Source organism: Podarcis liolepis, assembly GCF_965112155.1.
Source record: "Podarcis liolepis genome assembly, chromosome: 5".
Classification (NCBI taxonomy): Eukaryota; Metazoa; Chordata; class Lepidosauria; order Squamata; family Lacertidae; genus Podarcis; species Podarcis liolepis.
The window spans coordinates 94,605,557-94,628,894 of NC_139556.1; the positions used below are offsets into that span (position 1 = coordinate 94,605,557).

The 23,338-nt window shown below is 44.4% G+C and overlaps 1 protein-coding gene and 1 long non-coding RNA gene across 4 annotated transcripts in view; both read left to right on the forward strand.

Annotated features, from left to right (window-relative positions):
• The first annotated feature begins 504 nt into the window (after positions 1-504).
• Positions 505-7,526, forward strand: LOC310707476. Its single transcript, XR_014526484.1, has 2 exons — positions 505-717; positions 7,316-7,526. It is a non-coding gene; the product is annotated as an uncharacterized lncRNA (long non-coding RNA).
• Positions 7,527-13,209: 5,683 nt separating this feature from the next.
• SENP5 (SUMO specific peptidase 5) overlaps positions 13,210-23,338 on the forward strand; it is a 35,335-nt gene continuing 25,206 nt past the window's right edge. Inside the window, exon 1 of one of the 3 annotated variants that reach the window (XM_083504104.1) lies at positions 13,210-13,363. The gene's annotated coding sequence lies outside the window, so the exon portion shown is untranslated. Of the gene's footprint in view, positions 13,529-23,338 lie in introns of all 3 variants that reach the window. The other 2 variants (XM_083504105.1, XR_014526386.1) reach the window with 2 other exon arrangements.

Below are 23,338 nucleotides of genomic sequence, written 5' to 3' on the forward strand. Positions count from 1 at the left end.
AACATTTGAGGGGGCCACTCCCTGCAAATGAATGGCCATTGCCATTCAAATGGTGTGTGCGTGCCACATTGTGTAATCGATTATGTGGGCTAGAGCTTACCTGCCCCACCAAATATTTTGTTCAAGTTGGCATCCCTGCCTCACACCGTTACCCTGGTAACCTTCTGTCTGCCCAGGCCCAAGAATTCCTCTCAAATGGGCCATCAACACCTTTTGACATGTTAATGCCTCTATCCCAGGTGAGGTTTTGGCTTGGAAAGGAAGCTTAGCCTGTATTTTTCCACTAGCCTCCAATCTTCCCTTCAGTACTCCAAATAATCAAAATCCTACCATTTATTAATTTCTAGGGTTTAGAGGGGTGTCCCCTGCCCAACTCACAACATATTGGATCCCTCCACTACCCCATTGCGTCTAATGGTTATTGCGTCTAATGGTAGGACCAGCTCTGCTGGCTGGTGCCCCCCCCCATCCTGCACTTTTAAACTGCTCGTTATGATGACGGATGTGTGTCTCTGTGGCTTCTGAATTCTGCACTGAGGCCTGCTAAGCTCCCTGGTCGGTTCACATGGTGGTGGAGGTATCTAATGAACGGCTAGTGACTCTCTCTCTCTCTCCACCCGCCACCCACTGCCGGCAAAACACAGAGGACACAATTAGAGATGGAATCGCCTTATTACCATGATAATCGGCTACAAAATAAAAGTGTTGGGGCAGAAGGTAATGTAATATCCAAGTGTTACGAGCCTCCAATTCAGGGAGGCTATTAGGAGGAAATGGAATAATCTTCCGTTTTTTGAAAAAAATGAGGGCAGCTCGACTCTGAAAGGGAAGGTCGTTTGGCTTCTTGCCACAGAGATGAATTGAGGGACATTTACTGCCACTGCTTAACATTAATTTAGCTCCTGTCTTGGGCTTGAGAATGCAGGAAACAGAAGCAGGGCAGGGGAAATAGCAACCTTCCCCTCTGCAGATAGGTAGCTGCTTAGGCACCAATATTCTTCCTGTGTTCCATTCTCATCTCGTTTTGTCCCTTTTGCATTGCCTCCCTGGCCCAGATAACCATCTCCACGCATTTCTCTCGCACAAATAACCTCTCCTTCTATGAATTGTATGCTTGAGCGGTTTACTCAGGCTTTTCTTTGTTATTAATAGTCATCGAGTTTGCAGCATCATAGAAAGGCAGAGTTGGAAGGGACTACTAAAGTCATCTAGTCCAACCCCCTGCAATGCAGGAATCTTTTGCCCAGTGTGGTGCTCGAACACACAACCCTGAGATTAAGAGTCTCATGCTCTACCAACTGAGCTATCCCAGACCTGCATGTCTTCCTAATATGTATTATGCCATGCAGGGGGGATGCTCATAGCTTAATACTGGGCAGTAAATTGAATGCTGGCTCCAGATTTAATTAAAAAATCAATAAAAAATCATGGTGTATTAGATTTCTTACCTGCTGATGGGCATCCATGGGCAGGGGCTCATTCAAGGAACCTGCTTCTATTCACACAGACTTGCTTTATATAATGTATATCGGAAGGTCGGCAGTTCGAATCCCTACAACGAGGTGAGCTCCTGTTGCTCTGTCTCAGCTTCTGCCAACTTAGGAGTTTGAAAGCATACCACTACAAGTAGATAAACAGGTGGCAAGAAGAACCCATCACCAGCTCAACAGCTGTTTGGCAAACAGTAAATCCCTTCCTTACTTTATTTGGTAATGCCAGGCACTTCCTTTTCTGGCAGCTCTAATTCATCCTTTTCAAGGGCAAGGTACAAAGAAAGGATCAGAAGCCCTCTTGCAGTTCCCACGTTTACAGGTATAAATCCAAACTATTGGCCTGGTTTACACATAACACTTAGCCCTGGTTTATTAAACCCCGGCCAGCAGCTAAACTCTGGCCTCTCTAACACTAACAAACCAAGATCTGTAGCTATGGTTTGTTGTTGGCTAACTCATCTTGGTTTGTTTATGGCTTGGTGTTGCGTGTGAACCCTTCCTTAACCATGGGCACCCTATTCCAGAGGTTGCCCAATCTACAAAGGTACAAGGCGAGAGCTGCTGAAAATTGAAACAAACTTTGAAGAAACAAACCATGGTTTCTTTTGTCATCTGTGGGATGGCTCCTGCTTAACTTGTTTGTAAAACAAACCATAATAATAATAATAATAATAATAATAATAATAATAATAATAATTTTTATTTATATCCCGCCCTCCCCAGCCGAAGCCGGGCTCAGAGCGGCTAACATCAAATGTATACTACATTAACATAAAATCAGAACCACAGCTTAGCATTACGCGCAAGCCAGACCATGGCTTTCCTCTGCAGAGTGTTACAAAATGCACCATCCTTTAACAAGCCCCCACCCGCAAGAAAAAAGAATATAATGCTATGCTATGCCATAACATAACATAACATAACATAACATAACATAACATAACATAACATAACATAACATAACATAACATAACATAACATAACATAACAGCATCCGCAAAAACGGCAGCTGTCCCTTGGAGATGCACGATCCACACAGTGCATTTCAAACCATCCCCGTAAAATGTTTTGCTACACTAAAGATGGCAGATGCAGTCCTTTAGGGTGAGTTCATATTTCTCTCTCAGCGGCGCGACCATACATCACAGCGTCTCTGTTCATTTGGGTTCCCGCTTTGAGAATGAGTCATCTTCCTCAGAAGCACTCTGTCGGCAAAGAGAGAGAGAGAAGGAAAGAGGGAGGCAGGGAGAGGGAAGAGAAGTGAGTTTTATTAACCACCAGAGAATCCACTTTTAGGAGCACACTTTTAATCCCAGGCTCAAGAGCCGGCTATTAATACACTTCAGCAAGGAAGAAACAATTCTCAGAACTGCTGGATGGTGAAGCGATGGCTGCTGTATCTACCTAATCCATGGCACAGAGAGAGAAAGAGAGAGAGGAGATTTTATCTGGGGGAGAAGCTCAGCGACAGAAGTAGCGAAATGAGAACACTATTTCCAATTTAAGGTTGTTTACCGCCCCCCCCCATCGCATTCCACCTTCCAAGCTCTTCGAACAATAAGGGCATAGGAAGCTGTCTTATCAAGCCATTAGTCCATCTAGCTCATGGGTAGGCAAACTAATGCCCAGGGGCTAAGGCCCACTCGCCTTCTAAATCTGGCCCATGGACAGTCAGGGAATCTGTGTTTTACATGAGTAGAATGTGCCCTTTTATTTAAAATGCACCTCTGGGTTATTTGTGGGGCCTGCCTGGTGTTTTTACATGAGTAGAATGTGTGCTTTTATTTAAAATGAATCTCTGGGTTATTTGTGGGGCATAGGAATTTGTTCATTTGCCCCCCAATATAGTCCGCCCCCCCACAAGGGACAGTGTACCAGGTCTGAGGGACAGTGGACTGGCCCCCTGCTGCAAAAGTTTGCTGCCCCCTGATCTAGCTGACTGGTGGCAGCTCTCTGGGGTTTCAAACAAGAGTCTTCTCCAGCCCTTTCTACATGCAAAGCAGATGCTAGTTTATTGGGGATATGATTTTCTCAAGGCCGGCCCTTTCATCAGGCAGAGTGAGGCAGCCATCTCAGGTGGCAAATGCTGGGGGATGGGCAGCAGAGGCAGCTGTTTTTCCATAACTCCCTGGCCAAAGCATTCAGCTGAAGGACAGACTGTGTGTGCCACGAAGCCTGGTCTGCCCCTCTAGAACTGGCCCGCTCCCCTCAGGTGCAGTGAAGAAGACTATTCCATTGACTGTCCTGACGTAAGAGTCAACGGCCAGTCCAGTCAGCTTCCATGCCTGCCATGGGGAGAGTGAAGCGCCATCTTTGCCTCAGGTGGCAAAAGGCCTTGAGCCAGCCCTGGTTTCCTCCTGCTCTCCTTCAGAATTCTCTTAGGCTGGGTAACATTACTGCTTACTCTGGCTCCAGCATACCGCCACCTCTGGTGCATGAAGCCATGTACTCAAGATGTCACCCACTATCCAAATCTATCTATTCTTGAGAAACACCATTGCCTGATGTTTTTCCCATCAAACCAGCTTCCATCCGATTTGAAAAACGAAAGCCACATTCACTTCGCGATCAAGTTGAGGTGTGTACATTTGAAGCATTCGTTTTGCAAGTATAGATGACAGCACATGTGCAGATGGGAGCATCGTGAATAGGAGTTTGGGATGTGTGTGTGTGCAGGGGAACCAAACAAGTAATGCACATTGGGTGAAAACACTCCCAACGCTTCTCTGTGCTGGCTCCCACCCCTGGACAAAAGACTCACCCTCATTTCAGAAAATCTCAAAGTTTTATTTAAAAATTCAGTACGTGACGTTGGCCTCAGCTCAAGGTTCAGGTTACACAGTTCAAAAGGTGCAGGCAGGGACTAAGATACATGACCAGGAGTAAGTGAAGACCTTGTCCCAACACATGACCTGTGCCTCCTGTTTGACTTTTAAAGGAATGGGGTAGGGTACATCATTTGTGTGGTTCCTGTCCCAAGAGAGAAGATTGTGTTTGCAATCATGTGCCCCCCTGCCCCAGGATGTGTGTATCTGTTTGTGCCTGTGCTGACAACAATATGCCCTTGGCAATGAGACTCAAGTCCAACCCTCTGAATTGGTCTCTGAGCATTTAGAAAAGGATGCTGTGATTACTAGGACCCAGCATGGTTTTCTCAAAAAGAGAACAGAGTTAAAAACAGAGTAACAAGCTGGGTGGATCAGGGGAATGCTGTGGACATAGTATATCTTGATTTCAGTAAGGCTTTTGACAAAATCCCCCATAAGTTTCTTGTGGAGAATCTAGTAACATGTGGGCTGGATGAAGTAACTGTGGATTTGTAGCTGGTTGACCGACCGAGTCCCATTGTGCAAATGGAAATTGTTCTACTTGCACAGTTATTTAGTGAAATATTGTCCATAGTGTAGAGATCCCATGGACCTCTGTGACATCACCTCCTGCGAGGAGCAAGCAGTGGGGAAACACATGACCTGTTCTGGAAGGAATCTCTATGAACTAGCTCCTTTGGCAACAGATTGCCTGTATGTGGCCATAACAGAGCCAGACACGTTTGACCTCTTTAGCAGTCTCTTTTTGCAGCCAGAATCACAGGGTAGTGGATAGCTCAGTCAGTAGAGCATGAGACTCTTAACCTCAGGTTCATGGGTTCAAGCCCCACGTTGGGGGAAAGATTCCTGCATTTCAGGGGGTTGGGCTAGATGATCCTTGCGGTCCCTTCCAACTCTATGATTCTATTATCCATACTCTGGTTGGAGGGGACCCCCCAAACCCACTTAGCCCAACCCCAACCTCATCATGAGATATCCTTTTAACAGCTCCGCATTTCCATTTAGATGAGGTTTATTCCCCAGGCTGCTCCTTCTGCCACTGCCGTAGTTCACCTTGTCTTTGAGATCAGTTTGCAGATATATACTGGGCCGCCGGTGCATCCTGCGCACATAAAATAACTCCCAAATTCTGTGCTCAAAGGAGAAGGGTGGAGATGCCTCGCAGTTTATGATATTTGGAGAAAAAGAATATCCAAAAGGTTGAAAATTGCACGGACGAGGTTAGGATCAGGAATGATGATTTCCCAAAGAGAATTAGAGTCAGAGAGCTTGGTTGGAGGAGACCTGGGCTCCCTGAAGCAGGACCACTGAGATGGTGTGGGGCAGGGCAGCAGTCCTGTGGTTCGGGTGCACCAGCAGGAATACTTTTTTTTAATGAAATTTTTTATTCAGTTTTAACAATAGACATTATAAACGAAAAAAGACAACAACAGGAAAAATATAGAAACACCACATACATACTACAAAATACAGCAACACAAACAATCACAAAGTTACAAAAATACATACATTAAAAAACTAATAATAGAAAAGAAAAAGCACATATAGAAAAAAAAACCCCACAAAAATTCCCTCTTTCTTGATTTTATATCTTAAATTCACATATTTTCCTGACTTCCTCACATCCCCCGTTCTTGTATCCCTTTTAAAAGTTGGTTCAGCAAATTCATAGCACTTAGTTTATCTATTGTTAATTGTTAGTTTAATCTTAAATTTTATCTTGTTACTAGAGCCCCCACCGTTCATTTCAATGTCCTCAACATTCAAAAATTTTACAATGTTTCTGCAAATAGATTTTAAATTTCCCCCAGTCTTCTTCCACTTGCTCTTCTCCCTGGTCCCTAATTCTGCCAGTCATCTCCAGGAATCCTGGATGGGCTCTGTTGGCATTCCTGCGATGCTGCTACGGGGGTCCAGGACCACGATGATGCCTCTTCTCACCAGCCTTTCTTGGTTCGTGGGTATGCCCAGTGCAGATGTCCCACCTAGCAGGAGAAAGAGGCAGTGCCCCATCCCAAGGGATGATGGGGGCAGCAGGAAACTGATGCTGACCACTGCAGCATCCTTCCTTTCTTCTTCAGGGCTGGGCATGGGCTTGTTTCCCCATGCTCATTTTATTACTTTTGGTTTTAAATGCTGTAACCATCTTTTTCTACAACAAACAGTGCTTATCCCCAAGTAAATAGGTTCAACATCAGGGCAGCAGAAGCAGCTGTGATAGTGCTATGATCTGAGGGACTTTCAAATGCAAAACTGAACATGCTCAGAGTATTTATTTATTATTTTATTTTTTTGCATTTTCTTTCTTTCTAACATACCAAGGAATGTTGAAGTAGAAGAGAAATGTTAATTGTGTGCTTTGCAACTGAGGCCAGGGTCTAAAACGACCTAGCTGCAGTGCTGTAGTCAGAGAGCCTTTCCTCACCCCAAAAACCTGCATGAAATGTCTGTGTTCATTAGAAAATAAAGGACAGCGTTCAGCATCCTTCCAGCATGTTTACCGGGGCCCCGAGGAGACACAGAGGCAGCTTGAGATCACAGGGAACAACTCTTATCTGATCTTTCCCTGCAAACACTCGATAATAGACAGCCCTTGAAATTTCTCAGTTGTGCTCTGAGGCAAGAATCAAACTGGATACCGCTGGGGTTTCCTTTGTAGAATAATAATAATGCTTTAAAAGGTCAAATGCATATGTGAGAATTCCCCAAGAAAGTCAAGAGTGGCAAAAGATGAATGGCGTTAATCTAACGGCGGAGGAGTAAATCTCCTGTTTCGTGATGTTGATATTGCTATTGATGATAGGATAACATTTCATCTGAAAGTCATTTTATTATCATTTGGGGGGGGGGTTGTGCTGCTGGGTAGTTTTTCTTTCTTTCTTCTCATTTCCCTTTTTGCTGTTGTTTGATACATCTGTTTTGTGTGTGTCTGTGTGCCTGAAAGATGGAACTGTCCTAAGTGTTTGTACCTTTTCTTTTATGATCCAAATAAAGTACAAGAACAGAGCAACAGCCGCAAGAGCCCAGAAGATGGCACTGGAGTCGTCTCTTTCATCCTTAACTTCTCTGGGAAACTGATTCCAGCGATAGCATTTTATGAATGTTAATTGCTTAGCAGCACAGTGCAGGACCTGTAGAGATTGGGCATCTTCTCCAACTGATCTATCCGCCTGTTTGAGGAGATAATAAAAGGCCCTAACAATAAGCAAGGCATCATGCATGGTTTTCTTAACATGCTGCTCAAACATCAGTTTTGCTCTCAGTTTCTTAACCTGCAAATCAGCACAGAATGTGCTTCCAATGTCTTTGTTGGTGTTTGCTCACTTCTTCGGCTGAGCCTAAAATCCTATAGATTCCCAGCTCTACTTTGGAGTTGCTGGGGAATGAACCTGGGACCTTTTGCATGAAAAAGAAATGCTCTACAACTGAGCCAAAGCAATTCTGAGTGTACATGTATAGAATTGCACTGCACGTGTTCATCTTCCACATGTTGAAATAATGTGTACCTTGTAGTCATCTTTGTTTGAATTCATTTTTCTGCGCCCATCTCCCTTTATGTGCTTGTTATTTCAGCTCATGGTGCTGTTATTAAAGAGTTGACCAGATATATAATGCCAAGGACAGGGGCTTTCATTCATCATAAAAAACCTAAATTGTCTCGCTTTCCCCACTGGTGATGTGATGTGTGTGCAATGTATGGAGAACTATCATGAGGATTGGACTGGAAGACATCTTTGGGGCATACCTGCAAGTGCCCTGAAAAAAAATCCCAGTTCCCCCTGCGAGAGCATGGCAGCCATTTTGGGCACTGTGATTTTGCAGTTTCGCACCAAGATCTCGCTCCAAAAAATGCTTTTTCGGGGGCGCAATCTCACACAGCACCCCAAACGTATGTGGTGCAAACAGATTTTTATTCTGAAACTGCAGACCCTCCAAGTGTATCTGTTATGTTCTGAGTTGAATAGGATCCAAACTGCAGCAGTCTGATTGGTCCTAGAACAATAGGATCCAAAATGCAGCAGTCTGATTGGTCCTAGAACAATAGGATCCAGAATGCAGTAGTCTGATTGGTCCTAGAACAATGCAGCAGTATGATTGGTTGGCAGGAACCACCCAATCCTGCTCCAGATAGAAGTGAATCCACAACCTGATTGGCTTACAGTAGAATTCCGGAATTAGCCAATCATGTGCAGCCCATTGTGTAAATAATGTATATAAAGCAGATACTGTGAGGGGACTTCCATTCACTCCTCCTCACCACTATGAGCTGGATAAAGAGCATGAAATCACTTTGCGACTCTGAGTATATTTCAGTATCTATTTTCCAGGGATGTCCCTGATTTGCAGAAGCCATCCCGATTTCTGATTTGATCCCAGAATGTCCCGCTTTTCCTTAGGAGAAATGTTGGAGGGAATGGAGTTATCCAACCCCTGAGCCAACTGGAGGTAATCCTGTATAGGGATTTATTTATTTTTGTAGTGTTTAAGTCTTTATTATGTTTTTGTATGTGTTGGAAGCTGCCCAGAGTGCTGGGGCAACCCAGTCAGATGTGTGGGGTATAAATAGTAGAATTATCATTATGGAATGGGATGTCCTTATTTTCATCGAGGAAATGTTGGAGGGCATGAAAGTGTGGCCCAGAGGAAAATAAGTTTGAGCACCATAGAAAGAGAGGCTGCTAAAGTGGTCAGACCAGTCTCTTTGTTGTTGTCGTTTAGTCGTGTCCGACTCTTTGTGACCCCATGGACCAGAGCATGCCAGGCACTCCTCTCTTCCACTGCCTCCCACAGTTCAGCCAAACTCATGTTAGTAACTTTGCGAACACTGTCCCACCATCTCGTCCTCTGTCGTCCCCTTCTTCTTGTGCCCTCAATCTTTCCCAACATCAGGGTCTTTTCCAGGGAGTCTTCTCTTCTCACGAGGTGGCCAAAGTACTGGAGCCTCAGCTTCACGATCTGTCCTTCCAGTGAGCACTCAGGGCTGATTTCCTTCAGAATGGAGAGGTTTGATCTTCTTGCAGTCCATGGGACTCTCAAGCGTCTCCTCCAGCACCATAATTTAAAAGCATAAATTCTTTGGCGATCAGCCTTATTTATGGTCCAGCTCTCACTTCCATACATCACTACTGGGAAAACCATAGCTTTAACTATACGGGCCTTTGTTGGCAAGGTGATGTCTCTGCTTTTTAAGATGTTCTCTTTGTTAAGCTAGCATTATATGTTAAGTATCTCTTGCAAAGAGTAGATAGAGCTGACTGGTTTGCCACAGAAACTACAAGATGGAGATGCTCCAAGAAGCCTTCCCCATCTTGCCTGGGTGGAGGTGATGTCACTGGTGAGTGTAAGGAATCAATAGTCCGTATAGTCTGCAGGAGGGGGGGAAACAGAAGCCTGAATCTGTGCTGAAACCAAGAGCCTCCCTAGAAACCTAACGGGAGAGAAGTATCTGCTGAAGTCCTAATACAGTGAGCACTTATGTTCAGCCTACATCTATGAGCACATTAAACCATATATCATCAAGACACCACCATCTCCACTGACCTTCATTCCAAGGAAACCACACTTGAGGTTAGTGCTGGCACCCCAAAATCTCTCGCCGCTTGGAGATTGGGGGTGTCCATCACAATACGATCTGAAAGATAAGAAATTGCCATGAGGCACTGTGATGTGATGAGCAGAAGGACTCTGATTGCCTGTTAGTGGCCTATTCAGCCTTGACCATGATAATGAAGTCACCTCCAATTGCACTGATAAGAGCCACAGATGAGAATTTCCTATGTATTTTGTTGTAACTGCAAATCACTTTGGAATGTCTCTGGTTGTGTGGAATGATGTATACAAATAGTGAATTAAGCTAATCCTGACCCCAGCGGGGTGGGGAGTTATGTGCCCCCCCATTAATAATCAGTTTTTCTCCCCAGAGGAATCTTGGAAAACTAGTTCTGGGCAGAGGGGAAAGGATTTCAGACAAAGAATTCTCAGTACCCACATCGCCAAACTACAATTCCCAGAATTATTTTTTTGGGGGGGAGGGAGTTTTGGTACGAGGTTGATATAAAATAGTAGTGCACAAATCGATTTATTTATTAGGAAATGTATATCATACCTCTCCATTCCAAGAGTCCCCAACAGATACAAAATGTACAATGAAGCAAAACAAATACAATGAAACCAAGAGTGCAAAAACAGAGCAACGCTAAAGCCACCTATTGCATTGAGGTGAAAATGAAAAGCAACTCAAGTACAAGATTAAATAAAACCAGATTGCAGGGGAACCTGTGGCCAGCTAGTAGCATGGCCAATGGTTAGGGATGATGGGAACTGGTAGTCCAGCAACATCTGGGGAGGGGGCACAGGTTCCCCAATCCTGGCCTAAAGGTTAAAAAGGAGGGAGCTAATCCTTCCACAAGATTGGTGCCACTATGAAGAAGGCCCTGTCTACGTCCCGGGCATTGTTGCAAGTTGAGGGCAGGCAAACTCTGTCATTGAAATTCTACTCAATATTGATCCAGAGCAGATTTCAACGTATAGTTAGCAGATTAAAAACTTAAACATGTTGCAGGATTCCCCCCAAAATAGACCAGATGAAATTAATATTCCATCCAGCAGAGCTTTTCTGGTACTGAAGGCAAATGAGCATAATGGACACAAATCCAATACGTTCAGCATTGGCACTTTCTATAAGAAATCCAGTTGCAGCAGACTTCGCTTAAACTTACAATAACTTATAATAAGTCTAAACCTTAATGCTAAGCATACTATGTGCAGAACACCACACCAGAAGGAAAAGAGATGGAGAAAGTGAAGCGCACGCTCCTTCTGGCCTATTATTATAGTCAGCATGACCATGACAGAAGAGGTAACAGAACCAGTTCACACCAGCTGTACTCAGCTTCCCAGAAGGAATAACCCAAACATCATGAACCCTCTGCTTATTTATTTCATGCAGAGAAGCTTCCAGAACCCCCTTGAAATAAGTAGAATAGGAAAGATCTCCACAAATCAGATCAATACTTTCTGCACTAAGAAATGCAAACTGACAGACTCGTGGTAAAAGATGGTCCTTCAAGAAAGCAGAAAGGTGGGATATAAATGCATTAAATTAATAATAACAATAATAATAATGATTGCCATGTCCTAGTCCCTGCTAAGCCCAGGGACGCGGACTTATAAAAAATATTGGGGGGGCCCGGGAAAGCTCATGAATAATAAATAAGCTCATGAATATGCAAATAAAGTGGCTCCGGCCCTAAATAGGGCAAGCCACACCCCCCCAGCCAGCCTGTTCTCGCGGGGGGCCAGGAGGAAGGAAATTCCCCCCGGCAGTGCCTTGGCAGTGGCGGTGGTGCTGCGAAGCAGCGAGGCAGGAGCCCCCGCCCCCGGGGATTCCCTAATCTCACGGGGGACAGCCGGGGCTCTCCGACTAGGGCGCGCGGCTGGCTGGCTGGCTGGCGAGGGAGCAGGTGGGGAGGAGGCGGGGGACGGTGGCGGTGCTCTGCTGGAAGGGCGCCCGAGATTTTTTTGAGGGGGCTCGAGCCCCCTCAGGCCCCATGGAGTCGGCGCCTATGGCTAAGCCTGGCACCAGCTCTGCCAGCTTTTTATTTGCATGTTTGCGTTTGGATCTGCTGGAGCATAATCCTTCCTGTTCCAGCATTCGAATCCAAGACACACACCATTGAGAGGGTGTCAGTGTTCATTCTTTCAAAGTGTACCCTTGTAGCTTCAAGTCTGTAGCAGCAGCTGCTTTGTTTGGGGTGCAAAGGGGGCAGGCTTCCAAACTGGCGCTGGATCTGCTTGCCATGGTTGCAAGTCTCAACCCTATCCCTACTTCTGGGCTCCATCCCACAAGGGCACTTTCCTCTTATTATTATTTCTTGTGCAAGACGGCTTTTCTGAATGCTGAAAAGATTCTTAGCATGAACTGTCATCCTGACAGATGCCAATCATCAAAAGAAAACTGCCTCGCACACCGATCAGGAGGGAACTTGTAACAGATTTTGCCCTGCAAGCGCAGCTGCTTTGCACCCTTTGTTGTCATCATTTTGATTTCTCTGCAAGAGAAGGAGCTGACCTGATCCAGTTTCTATTCACCATTGCTGGTTGAAACTTTTTTGACTCAGGGTTCCTTTTGAGGGCCTTAATTTCTTTAGAGGTGCAAACCCCATTCCTGGAATGCATCACTTCGGGCAGCTGTTAGGGGATCTCAAATCATAATGCTCCATTATTATTAATAATAATAATAATAATAATAATAATAATACATTCCTGAGTAGACTGAAGGCAGCATCCATGGCTGACTGGCCTACCCTTCACCCTTCACTAGCATAGTGCAACAGCTTGCTAAGTCACTTGGACTCTAATAGTACCCAGGTAATTTTAATAATAATAATAATAACAATAAGTAATTATTAGCATGTTTAGTTGCCTGTTAATCCAGTTCTCCAGGCGACGCAGAGCAATCTAATTAACAAAAAATCTAAACACAAATTAGGTGGCAAAATATCAAGCCAGATTAAATGAACACCATCAGCACGAAAGTAATGACTAATTAGTCGAGATTAATTTAATGATGATTATCTTTAAATGACTAGAGATAAAGGGCTTATCTCTAAATGGTTATTTTGCATTGTTTTTTTCTTTTAGGAAGTTATATTGATCTTTAAATCCACCGTCGTCCCTCCGCCCCCAGCAATTAATATGCAAATACGGGGGTGGGGTGGAAACCCACCCATCTCCTAGCAACGAGAAACCAACCGCGCACGCGCAACGAGAACGGCCGCCCCTTCCTCCCCGCTTGCTTCCCCCCAACGCATGCGCACTCCTCCTCCCTTTCCCGGACCAAAAGATGGTGGAGCCTAGCGGCTCATTCCTCCTCCTCCGCCCCTCCCCTTCAGTCCCTTTTCTTGCACGCATGCGCAAACAGGTCCGGCAAGAAACCGCTCCTAATCCCCTCCCTCTCACTTCCTCCACCCCCGCCTCTCGATCCGGAAGCTCTCGTCGCGGGAGAGTGACGTGTAGAGGCGCTGGGCCGGCCGCTGCCGTGTAGGTTGTGGGAACCGGACCCACGTGAGGTGTCGCCGAGCGTCTGCCGTGGCCGTCGCGCTCGTGGTGTTGGGAGGAGGGGGGCGGAAAGAGAGAGGGGGGCGGGTGTTTGCGGGGGGCGGGGAGAGGCCCCTTTTCGCGGCCGGGATGCGCCAAGCGACAAAGGTACGGGCGGCTCGAGGGGCGGGTGGGGGGCGGGGTCCGTGTGTTTTGTTTCCCCTTCTCTTCACGCCCCCCTCCCCATATTCTCCTCAGAGGTGAGGGGGCCGAGCAGGTTCGCAGGGGGTCGTGCCTGAGGGTGGGGGGAGGCTATCTGGCCTAGTCAGCCCCCCTGACCTGAGGGGCGGGGGGGGGGCGGCCTCCTGCTGGAAACCTTTCGATTCCTTCCTCATAACGGTTGTGTCTTTTTGCGGGCGGGTGGGCTCCCCCCCTTTTTTTTAGTTTGGAAAGAAGGTGGGCCAGACGACGTGATAAGTTTTTATGCATGGCCGGAGAAGCTTTCCATTCTCCCTCCCCCGTCACCGTGCCCCCTCCCCCCCCCGCGTATGTGGAAGGGCTTTCTTTTGTCTTCTGACTGCACGCCCTTGGGTCATCACGTTTGTCGTTGGAAGGGACCACGAGGGCCATCCAGCAAAACCCGCTCCAATGCAGGAGTCTTTATCTTTTTGCCCAACGTGGGGCTGGATAGCTCCATCACTAGAGCGTGAGGCTTTTGGTCGTGGGATCGAGCCCCGTGTTGGGTAAAAGATTCCTGCGTGGCATTGGTTGCACTTGATGACCCTCGGGGTCACTTCCAACTCTCACTGATTTATGGTTCTCTGATTCTAAGAGTCTCATGCTCTACCAATTGAGATTGTTATTATTATTACTTTTAATAATAATAATAATAATAATAATAATAATAATAATAGAAGAACCCAAGGCTATCCAGATAAAAGATAAAAGAAAGCTCTTCTGCACACACAGGGGCATAGTTAACCCTGGAATTCACTTCTGTGGGAGGTAGTGGTGACCCCAATATGGCTTTAAAAGATGATACGGCAGAGTCATGATGGGGTGGGATAAGCCTACTAGCCAACCACTAGCTGTGTTCTACTTCCCCTTTCAGAGGCATCATGTCCCTCAGTGACATTTGCTGGGAGTCGCAAATGGGGAGAGTTGCTGTTGCAGCTGTGTGATGTCTTCAGGCTTCCTCATAGGGGCATCTGATTGGTTGCTGGGAGACCAGGATGCTGGGCTGGATGGACCATTAGCCTGATCCAGAAGGGCTCTTATGTGTGGGAACTGGCCTTCTTGGGGAGGGGTCAGGCTAGAGTAGAGAGGGTGGGTGCCTTGCTGCAAGGTCATCCTTCAAGAGCAGCCTTTCTCAAATTTTGGCCCCCAGATGTTGTAGGATTGCAACTCCCATCATCCCTGACTACTGGTCCTGGTTGCTAGGGATGATGGGAGTTATAGTCCAACATCGTTGGGGGACCCAAGTTTGAGAAAGGATGTTCAAGAGGGTGCAGCACTTCTCTTTTTGCAAAGCAGTTGAGGTTTTCCCATGGGAAGGGGGCCGTTGAGATGTGTCTGGGAATTTGCTGTTGCTAAGCAAGTGGGTGCATTTCTTTAGTGCTACTCCTGGGACAAAAATGTTTTGTGATTTTGCTGGCTCTTCATTAGAGAGAATGGGAACAGTTAAAGGTGGAGCGGCAGCAGAAACTAATCATATAGTGAGAGGGAAAGATGTGGAAATAATGTTTATATCCTACCCATCAAAATATATGACGTCCAAGAGAATATAATAATATAGATAATAATAAAAGATAACTACCCCCAAGTGTTGACAACCTACTTACTTATATTTGAGACGAGTGGAGATGGAAAGATGAATATGAAACGAGGGGTGACTATGAGGCAGTATGTTTACATGTGCCTAGACACGCTGACAGGTGAGAATGTGGATTAAGATGCTAAGTCAAAGGATTCACAGGGAAGGTGAGCTTTCGGGAAGATCCTGAAGAGAGAGCGAGTACTATGAGCATGCAGGTAGACTGATGTTATGAAGTATTGTGTAGTGCATAGCAAGGACTATAGGGTTTATAGTTTTATAGGGTAAAGGAGTGTATGAAGGGATGTGGGACTGAATTCCTGTATTCTGGTTTTATTTTTTATGCATGAGATAAGCGACAAAGCTTTCCTGCATAGTTTCACCAAAGGCAGAGATGGTTTGCTCATGCACACTACAAGGGAAACAGCTGAGTATGTCCTCAGATACTTGCAAACATTTATGTCCTCAGGTGTATTCAAGCATTTGTTCTTCATTCAAAGAAATGCTAGAAACAATACCTTTATCCCTAGCTCATAATACTAGTACTTGAGGTTATCAGTAGGATATTCAAGACAGACAATTAATTTTTCCACACATAATTTTATGCAATTGGGCTGCTACGAGCTACTGTGGTGACTGCTAGTTTAGATGGCTTTAAAGGGGGTTAGAGAGCCTTATTTTCCATAAATTGTATTTCTGGTTACTGGTCATGATGGCTGTATGAAGTCATCAGATTCAGAGACACTCTGCCATTGAATACCACCTGTTGGGGAGTGGCAGTGTGAGAGGACTGTTGCCTCCATGCCCTAGTTGTGGACTTCAGAGGCATCTAGGTGGCTCCTTGGGAAATGGAATGCTAGAACAGTGTTAGAAACAGAGATATGAAAGCTAGGAGCTAAACGGCACCTTAAACCTAGGTTAAGGGCACAGCAATGGAATGTCTAGGCGTGCTTTTTTATAACAAGAATACAAAGCTGAAAATGAACTGCAACTATTATGTTCATTTGCACATGGTCTAGTCCTTCCCCTTCCCACCCCCCTGATATTCTTAAGAGGGTCTCTTCTCCAGTCTTCAGAGAGTAGGTGGAAATGAGGAGGCAGAAAAAGGTCATCCTCTCCTTCCACTCTTCAGTTTAAATCTGAAATCTTAGGCACAGTACTGCATCCAAAGCTCAGAAACTGCTCACACTAATGAAATTCCCTGTCATAAAATGCTCCTAGAACAATGTGAGTTTCGAACACTCCGCTGGAATACATGGGCCTTTGATCTAATCCAGCACAGCTTTTCTTATGTCCAAACTCGTTTGTCTGAAGTTTGCATCAATGAAAGTTTACTCTGTGTAGAGTTGGAAAGGACCCCAAGGGTCATCTAGTTCAGCCCCCTGCAATTCAGAAACCCTGCCTGCAGCCATCTCTGCATGGGCTCAAACCATCAACCTTCTGGTTAACAGCCAGATGCACTGCCCCATTGTGCCACAAGTGGCTTGGTAATGTCTCTTTGACCATTCCCAGGGTAAAGAGCCTGGTCATAGGTGGGTAGAGCTGGGTTCTTATGAATATGCATGCTGTTTGTACTGAATATACACTAATACCTTCAAGAAGTATTTAGACATGAGCAGAGTAGGGAGCAATTATTTGTTGGCATTATATGTGATATAAAAACAACAGTCATAATCTCAGTGACCCCTTTGTTGTGGTGGAATTCTAGAAAGTGTAGTGAGTTCAGTAGTTATAACCTAATTCATACTGAAGCAAAATGCAAATTCTACATAATATCTGTCACGGTTTCTTCAGAATTGGATAGAAACGCTTGCTACATTTGGCTAAAGTAGCATATATTCAACTCATGTTTGTGTCATAATGTATAATTCCAAAAAGGCCTTACTATTTTTGTAGCTTCTGTTGAGGAATTCTAACTTGGCTCAGAACACCTCTAAATCCTTGTTGATTCATTAAAAGCTTTTGTTGCTGAACGCAAGGTGTTTAATTGGCTTCATAATCTTCACTTGTGCAAGCTGTTCTATGCCTGGCCAGACTACTTGTCCGTGTTGCCCAATTGTCTACTCTTGACTGGCGGTGGCTCTCCTTGGCATCCAGCAGAGGTCTTTCCATAATATCATATATATATATTCTCTCATATATATATATGTTACTTCTTTACAGTAATTTAACCTCTGCATTGCTGTGCTTTATTATTTAAAAATGTTAAGAAGAAGTTACTTGTGACTTCCTTATGGGTTACCATTGAGGTCTATGCAGATCAGAGATCTTTTAAAACAATAAGAACAAATATTATGAAAAAGTAACTTCGGTTACTGTTTGGTAGCAGTTCTGCAGGTTGGACCTTGAAGTACTTATAAGCATTCTTAAATTTGTAAAGTGTGTACTGCAATTCAGATGTGCTTTGTTTATTGATATGTCACAGAAAGCCTTTGAGTTTTAAGCGGTTCTTGATTAAACTAATGAGAACAGGAAGTTTTAAAGCAACATTTGCAAGATAATATGCAGGAATAATAACGGGATCAATAATGGAGTGCTTGTTGTTGTTTTGTCGAGTCTGACTCTTCGTGACCCCATGGACCAGAGCACGCCAGGCACTCCTGTCTTCCACTGCCTCCCGCAGTTTGGTCAGAGTCATGCTGGTAGCTTCGAGAACACCGTCCCACCATCTCGTCCTCTGTCGTCCCCTTCTCCTTGTGCCCTCCATCTTTCCCAACATCAGGGTCTTTTCCAGGGAGTCTTCTCTTCTCATGAGGTGGCCAAAGTACTGGAGCCTCAGCTTCAGGATCTGTCCTTCCAGTGAGCACTCAGGGCTGATTTCCTTAAGAATGGATAGATTTGATCTTCTTGCAGTCCATGGGACTCTCAAGAGTCTCCTCCAGCACAATAATTCAAAGGCGTCAATTCTTCGGAGATCAGCCTTCTTTATGGAGTGCTACTTCTTTTCAAGTGACCTGCAGTTCTGTGCATTCTTGCAAATATTTTTTTCTGAAATGGAGGAGTGGGTTCTTCTGAGTAAATTTGTATAGGATTGGGATGTATGGGAAGTACAGAAAATCAATTGAGTGACTTGGGCTGGAAAGGAATGAGACGTACAGAGTCCCTGCATTCCAGGATGCCCTAGGCCAATTTATACAGCTTATTGGAGGAGGGAAGAACAAGATTTGGGATCTGGCTGGTTTTAAGATGTTTGGACAGTCTTGGCTCTGCTTTTCTGTATTTCCCTCCTCTTACAGGCCTCCTAGTTTCTTATTGAAAAATCTAAAGGACAAGAATTATAAAGTTGTTTTGCAGAACATTATCGGTGTTGGTATGAGAACTTAACGCCTTTCAAGTCCATGTGCAGCAATGAACTACATGGCAGTGCATCTGTGGTGGAGGTGATGCAGGTGGGAAGAAGACAAAGCTGATGCAAGTTGTTCTTCCTGACTCCATAAACTGAGGCCTAACATGTAATTACAAGTCAGATTCATCTGACTTCAGGGATATATCTAGTTTACACAATAAAGACTGCTGAAAGAGCCTGGCAAAATGAAATTATTTAGGTGTGAACAACTAGATCTTCAGCAATTTAGAACTTGGGCAGGAGTCCTATACGTTGATGATCATGCTTTTCAAGGTACAGGAGAAAGGAGTGTGAAACTGAGGAGGAGAAGGAACAGATTGGGAGAATGGGGATAGTAGCTTCTATTGAGCATCCTTGAATGCAGCACCCAAGCGTATTGTATATTTGAGTGAACAAATATTTTTTTGGGGGGAAATATACTTTATATAAAATAACTTTTTGTGTTGGGAACTTGGTGCAGAAGGACAAGAGTGCATAGTGCTTCACCAGCAGAGATTGATTAAGGAAGAAGTGCACTACCAGTTTTGCAAAGTACCGTATTTTTCGCTCTGTAAGACGCACTTTTTCCCTCGTAAAAAGTAAGGAGAAATGTGTGTGCGTCTTATGGAGCGAATGCAGGCTGCACAGCTATCCCAGAAGCCAGAACAGCAAGAGGGATCGCTGCACAGCGATCCCTCTTGCTGTTATGGCTTCTGGGATTCAGAATATTTTTTCTTTTGTTTTCCTCCTCCAAAAACTAGGTGCGTCTTATAGAGCTAAAAATACGGTAAGTTCACTGTGAATACCATGAAGATCTGCAGAAATTCTCTTGCTGATGCAGTGAACAAAATAACAAAGCAATATGAGGAGTCTCCAGTTATTTAGGGTGGGATAATAACATGCAGCGCCCCTTTCACCCCAAAATGTTTGTGTGACTATAGAGTAGTCCTCCCCACCCCACCCCGGTTATATTCTGTACGTTAAAACCTAATTCCTCCTCTGTGAGCAGTGTTACATACTTGAATATGTTTTAGTATTTAAACCCATTTTGATTTTTTTTTTATTGAATCGGGATTTCCCTATGGCAATGGTTATTGTAGAGGAAGGATGAAAAAAATTACCCACCTGCTGTGCCAGTCAGAAATAATATTTTTTCAGTCCGTTTTGTACTAGCAGTCTTATTTGTGCCAAGCGTTGCATGGGAATTATAAGACACCCCCCCCCCGAAAAATCAGTGCAGTTTGGAAAGGTTTCGTTTACGTTACCATCATGATTCAAAGTGGTGTCCAAATATATCAGAGCATGGATAAACACCTACCCATTAATCTTGGGAAGAGTCATGCAAAATTTGGTTAAAAGATGTCCAAATTAGTGGCAAACAAAATTTCCCGAATATGTGTTAGATAATGTTGATTATCCTCTCTAGGAAGTTCTGCTGCACATATACTTGTTTCAATACTTTCTCATTTTCATGATGATTAAACTTCTTAAAGTAGCAAAAACCGCTGATTAGCAACTGTTTTCTAGTCACATCTTTCCAGTTTGCCTCCTGGCACTGAGTAAGTTGTCCACTTCTGCTTTTGAAGTTTGCATTTGTTGCTTTTGCCACTTGCCAATGATGCGGTCAGCCCTTAAATGTTGGTACTAGAATAAAATGTCTTGTTTGCAGTAATGTCTTGTGCAGCACATACAAGTCTCCTAAAAACAAAACACTGATGTGATATAGTTTTAACTTTTAAATGTGTAAAATGAATTGATTTTGTGCAGTTCATGGTGTCAGCTAGAACTCCTGATGCTCTGCCCTTCTGTGGATAGTATATTGAAGCTTTTATTGTCACGAAAGCTTCCAAAAAAGAAAAAGTGTGGACAAAACTCTAGGAAGGCTTCAGTAGCCTCTTTGAATGTGCGGAACTTTCCATGCATAAGAATTTCTGCTGCTCACTGTTGTCTGAGCAGTGAAAACAGAGGCTAATGAGTTGAACTTTCTGTTCTGTTTGTGCTTCTATCTTCATGCTTTGTTGCGGTTTTTGGTACTGGCATGGGAATGGGGGAAAGAGCAGCAGCAAGCCATTTTAATGTTAATAGTATGTGCATACTCAGAACCTTTTACCCACCCCTAAGCAGAGTTGGACAAAACTCTTTTCCAGATATTGTTCGACTCCAGTGCCTATTGTTCTTGGCCATTGGCTATACTGGCTGGACCTGATGGGAGTTGAGAATCTAAAGCAACCAGACAGGCAGTGTTAGAAACTGGGATTTAAAAGCTGTTCACCACATGGCTCCTGGAACCTGGGTTATATGTGCAAAAACAGAATGGCTAGTCCCCCCCCCCCCAATGTAGCAGCACTCTCTATTTATTTTTTTGTAAAGAATTTATTTGGTTCCTTTTGCAATTAGTGGTATTTGGAGGGTTGTAACCAGCCATAGCAAAATAGGATATACAGAGAGGACAGTAACACACAGTGAAATTCATGACTGAGTGGGGATTTGAACCCAGGTCTTCTAGGTCCTAGTCCTACAGAGTCCAGTGTTAGAAACCCAAGATATATAAGGTAGGGGCCAAATGGCTCCTTGAACCAACGTTTCAGTCACCAAAACGGAATGCCTAGTCTTCTTTTTTCAAATGATGGACAGACTGTGATTGATTCTCAGTTAAACATCTGGATAGTTCAGATGACAGCCTTGAGCTACGTTAGGAACTTTGAGAACTTAAAGAAGAAAAGTCACGTAATCCAGGGAAAGTCCACACACATATACATTGGCCTATTCCCCCCTCTCTTTCTTAATGGTGGCACTGACCATTCATAACGTAATAATATTCTTCACAACTGTGAGCAGGGCGGTGGGGTAATTGAAGAGAAGCTACACCAATTAGCTATAATTTGTTCACTGCTCCTGCTCAGTGTGCACAGAAAAAGTATTTGGGCTCCTGACATTCATTCTGATTGTTCAGATAAAATATAACTTGATAGAATTCTACAGGATGGGGCAGAAGTGTGTGAAAACAGTCAGGATCCAATGATTTCCAGAAATGCGCCTCCAGATGGTGGAGATGCCAGGCTCTTTTGTTGCCTATAAGAAGGCTATTATCATGCCTATGTACTGTCTTATCGTTCTTGTTCTCAGTTTGGTTCTGCAGCAATATACAGTATAGTCATGATGCCTATATACTCCCTCCAGGTTCAGACAATATGCCTCTGAATACCAGCTGCTGGGGAACAGCTGTGAGAGAAGGCAGTTTTATCAACGTTCTACTTTTGGTTTCCCCATATGCTTCCCATATGCTTTTGGTTTCTCACTGTGGGAAGTGGGATGCTGAACTAGGCAGGTGTCTGGTCTGATCCACCATGGCTCTTACATTCTGACATCTAATGCTCCTAATTTTGCCACACCGACTCCTGAAGAGAGGCCCTAGCTGCACCGATTTTTAAGAGCACATGTCAAGTGACGGATCACATTAAGTTTCATAGCATGGCAACCTTGAAAGGTAGCTTATTTGAGCCTGGGAAAATATATCTAGGTGAGAGGCAATAAGTTGCTTCTTGTGTATTCAGAAGGATATGTGGGCTGCTGAGCACCACTGCCTTTGCCCTTGGCTTCCCCCCCCCTTCCTTCCTTCCTTCCTTCCTTCCTTCCTTCCTTCCTTCCTTCCTTCCTTCCTCTTGCTCTCAAGTGTGCAACAGAAACTATTTTTGATCCTCTCTTGCACTTTCATCAGCAGCTGCACATTTCGAAAAGCATTGGGTACCCTCCAAATGTACTTTTCATCTCTCTTCAGCGATGCTTAAAGGATTACTTTTTCACCGTTCCTATTCAGCGAGCCACCTGCCTTCTTTCCACTCGAACCTCTTCAGCAAGCAGGCATTGACAGTCCCTGAAAGTATGACTCTCGTTCTTCCTGTAGTCTGTTAAGCTTCCCTCCCTTGCTTTTCCGTTACCTTCCCCTTATTTCCTTCCTTCAACTTTGTTCTGACTTTTGTTGTATTGAGCTATGCACTAATCAACATACCCTTCTCCTCAAGAGGTCCTCTTTACTGGTTGCCGATTGCTCCTGTGTCTAACTGTAACAGAAGAAGCTTTCACTGTTCATGCTCTTGCATTACACATCACCATGGCAGTGGGGTTGGACTGGCGGAGACTTGAAGGGAAGGTCTGTAAAGGACCCTGGCAGTATAAAGCCAAGGTAAAATAAAGTGGCCAAGAATGAATAATTTGGGTCACAGGGAAGGGCTTAAGTTTCCACTGTCACATCAAACTACTATCTACTTCCTGGCAGAACTGCTAGTTCTGCTTTTGTCTCCCTTATGGTGGACAAAAGCGTGACATACTTCTTGGAAGCACAGGACTTGTCCAGGTGTTGGCATGTTTGAGGGATCTTTTCCAGGGTGTTACAGAGCCCTTTATGCATCCTAATCCCTCGTGAACTGCACCCTGTCACATTGCCCTGAAGAGAAGAGTCATTTCTCTTTGCCCAGGCTGCCTGTGCAACTTGGAAACCTGATCTTTCAGGAGTTCCAAATTTCACAGGGGACCCCACCTGTCTTCTCCCTTTTGCAGACGTTTGCCTCCAATATATGAATGGAGATGAGGACTGCCAGGTGAGGCAGAGCTAGCTTGTTGGTCTGCACTCTTCCTTCCACAGATCTAATGTTGCGGGGGTATCAGAACACACAAATAAGGCTCAAGTTAAGGAGCAAAGTAAACTGAAGGCACTAAATGGGATTTTTCCAGCCTTGCTCACAATGTGTATTTGCAGTTTTATAGTGATTTTTATTTAAAAAAGATTGCGTAAAGTTTATATCTGCAAATTCTAAATACAGCTCTTCAATAAATAAACTTA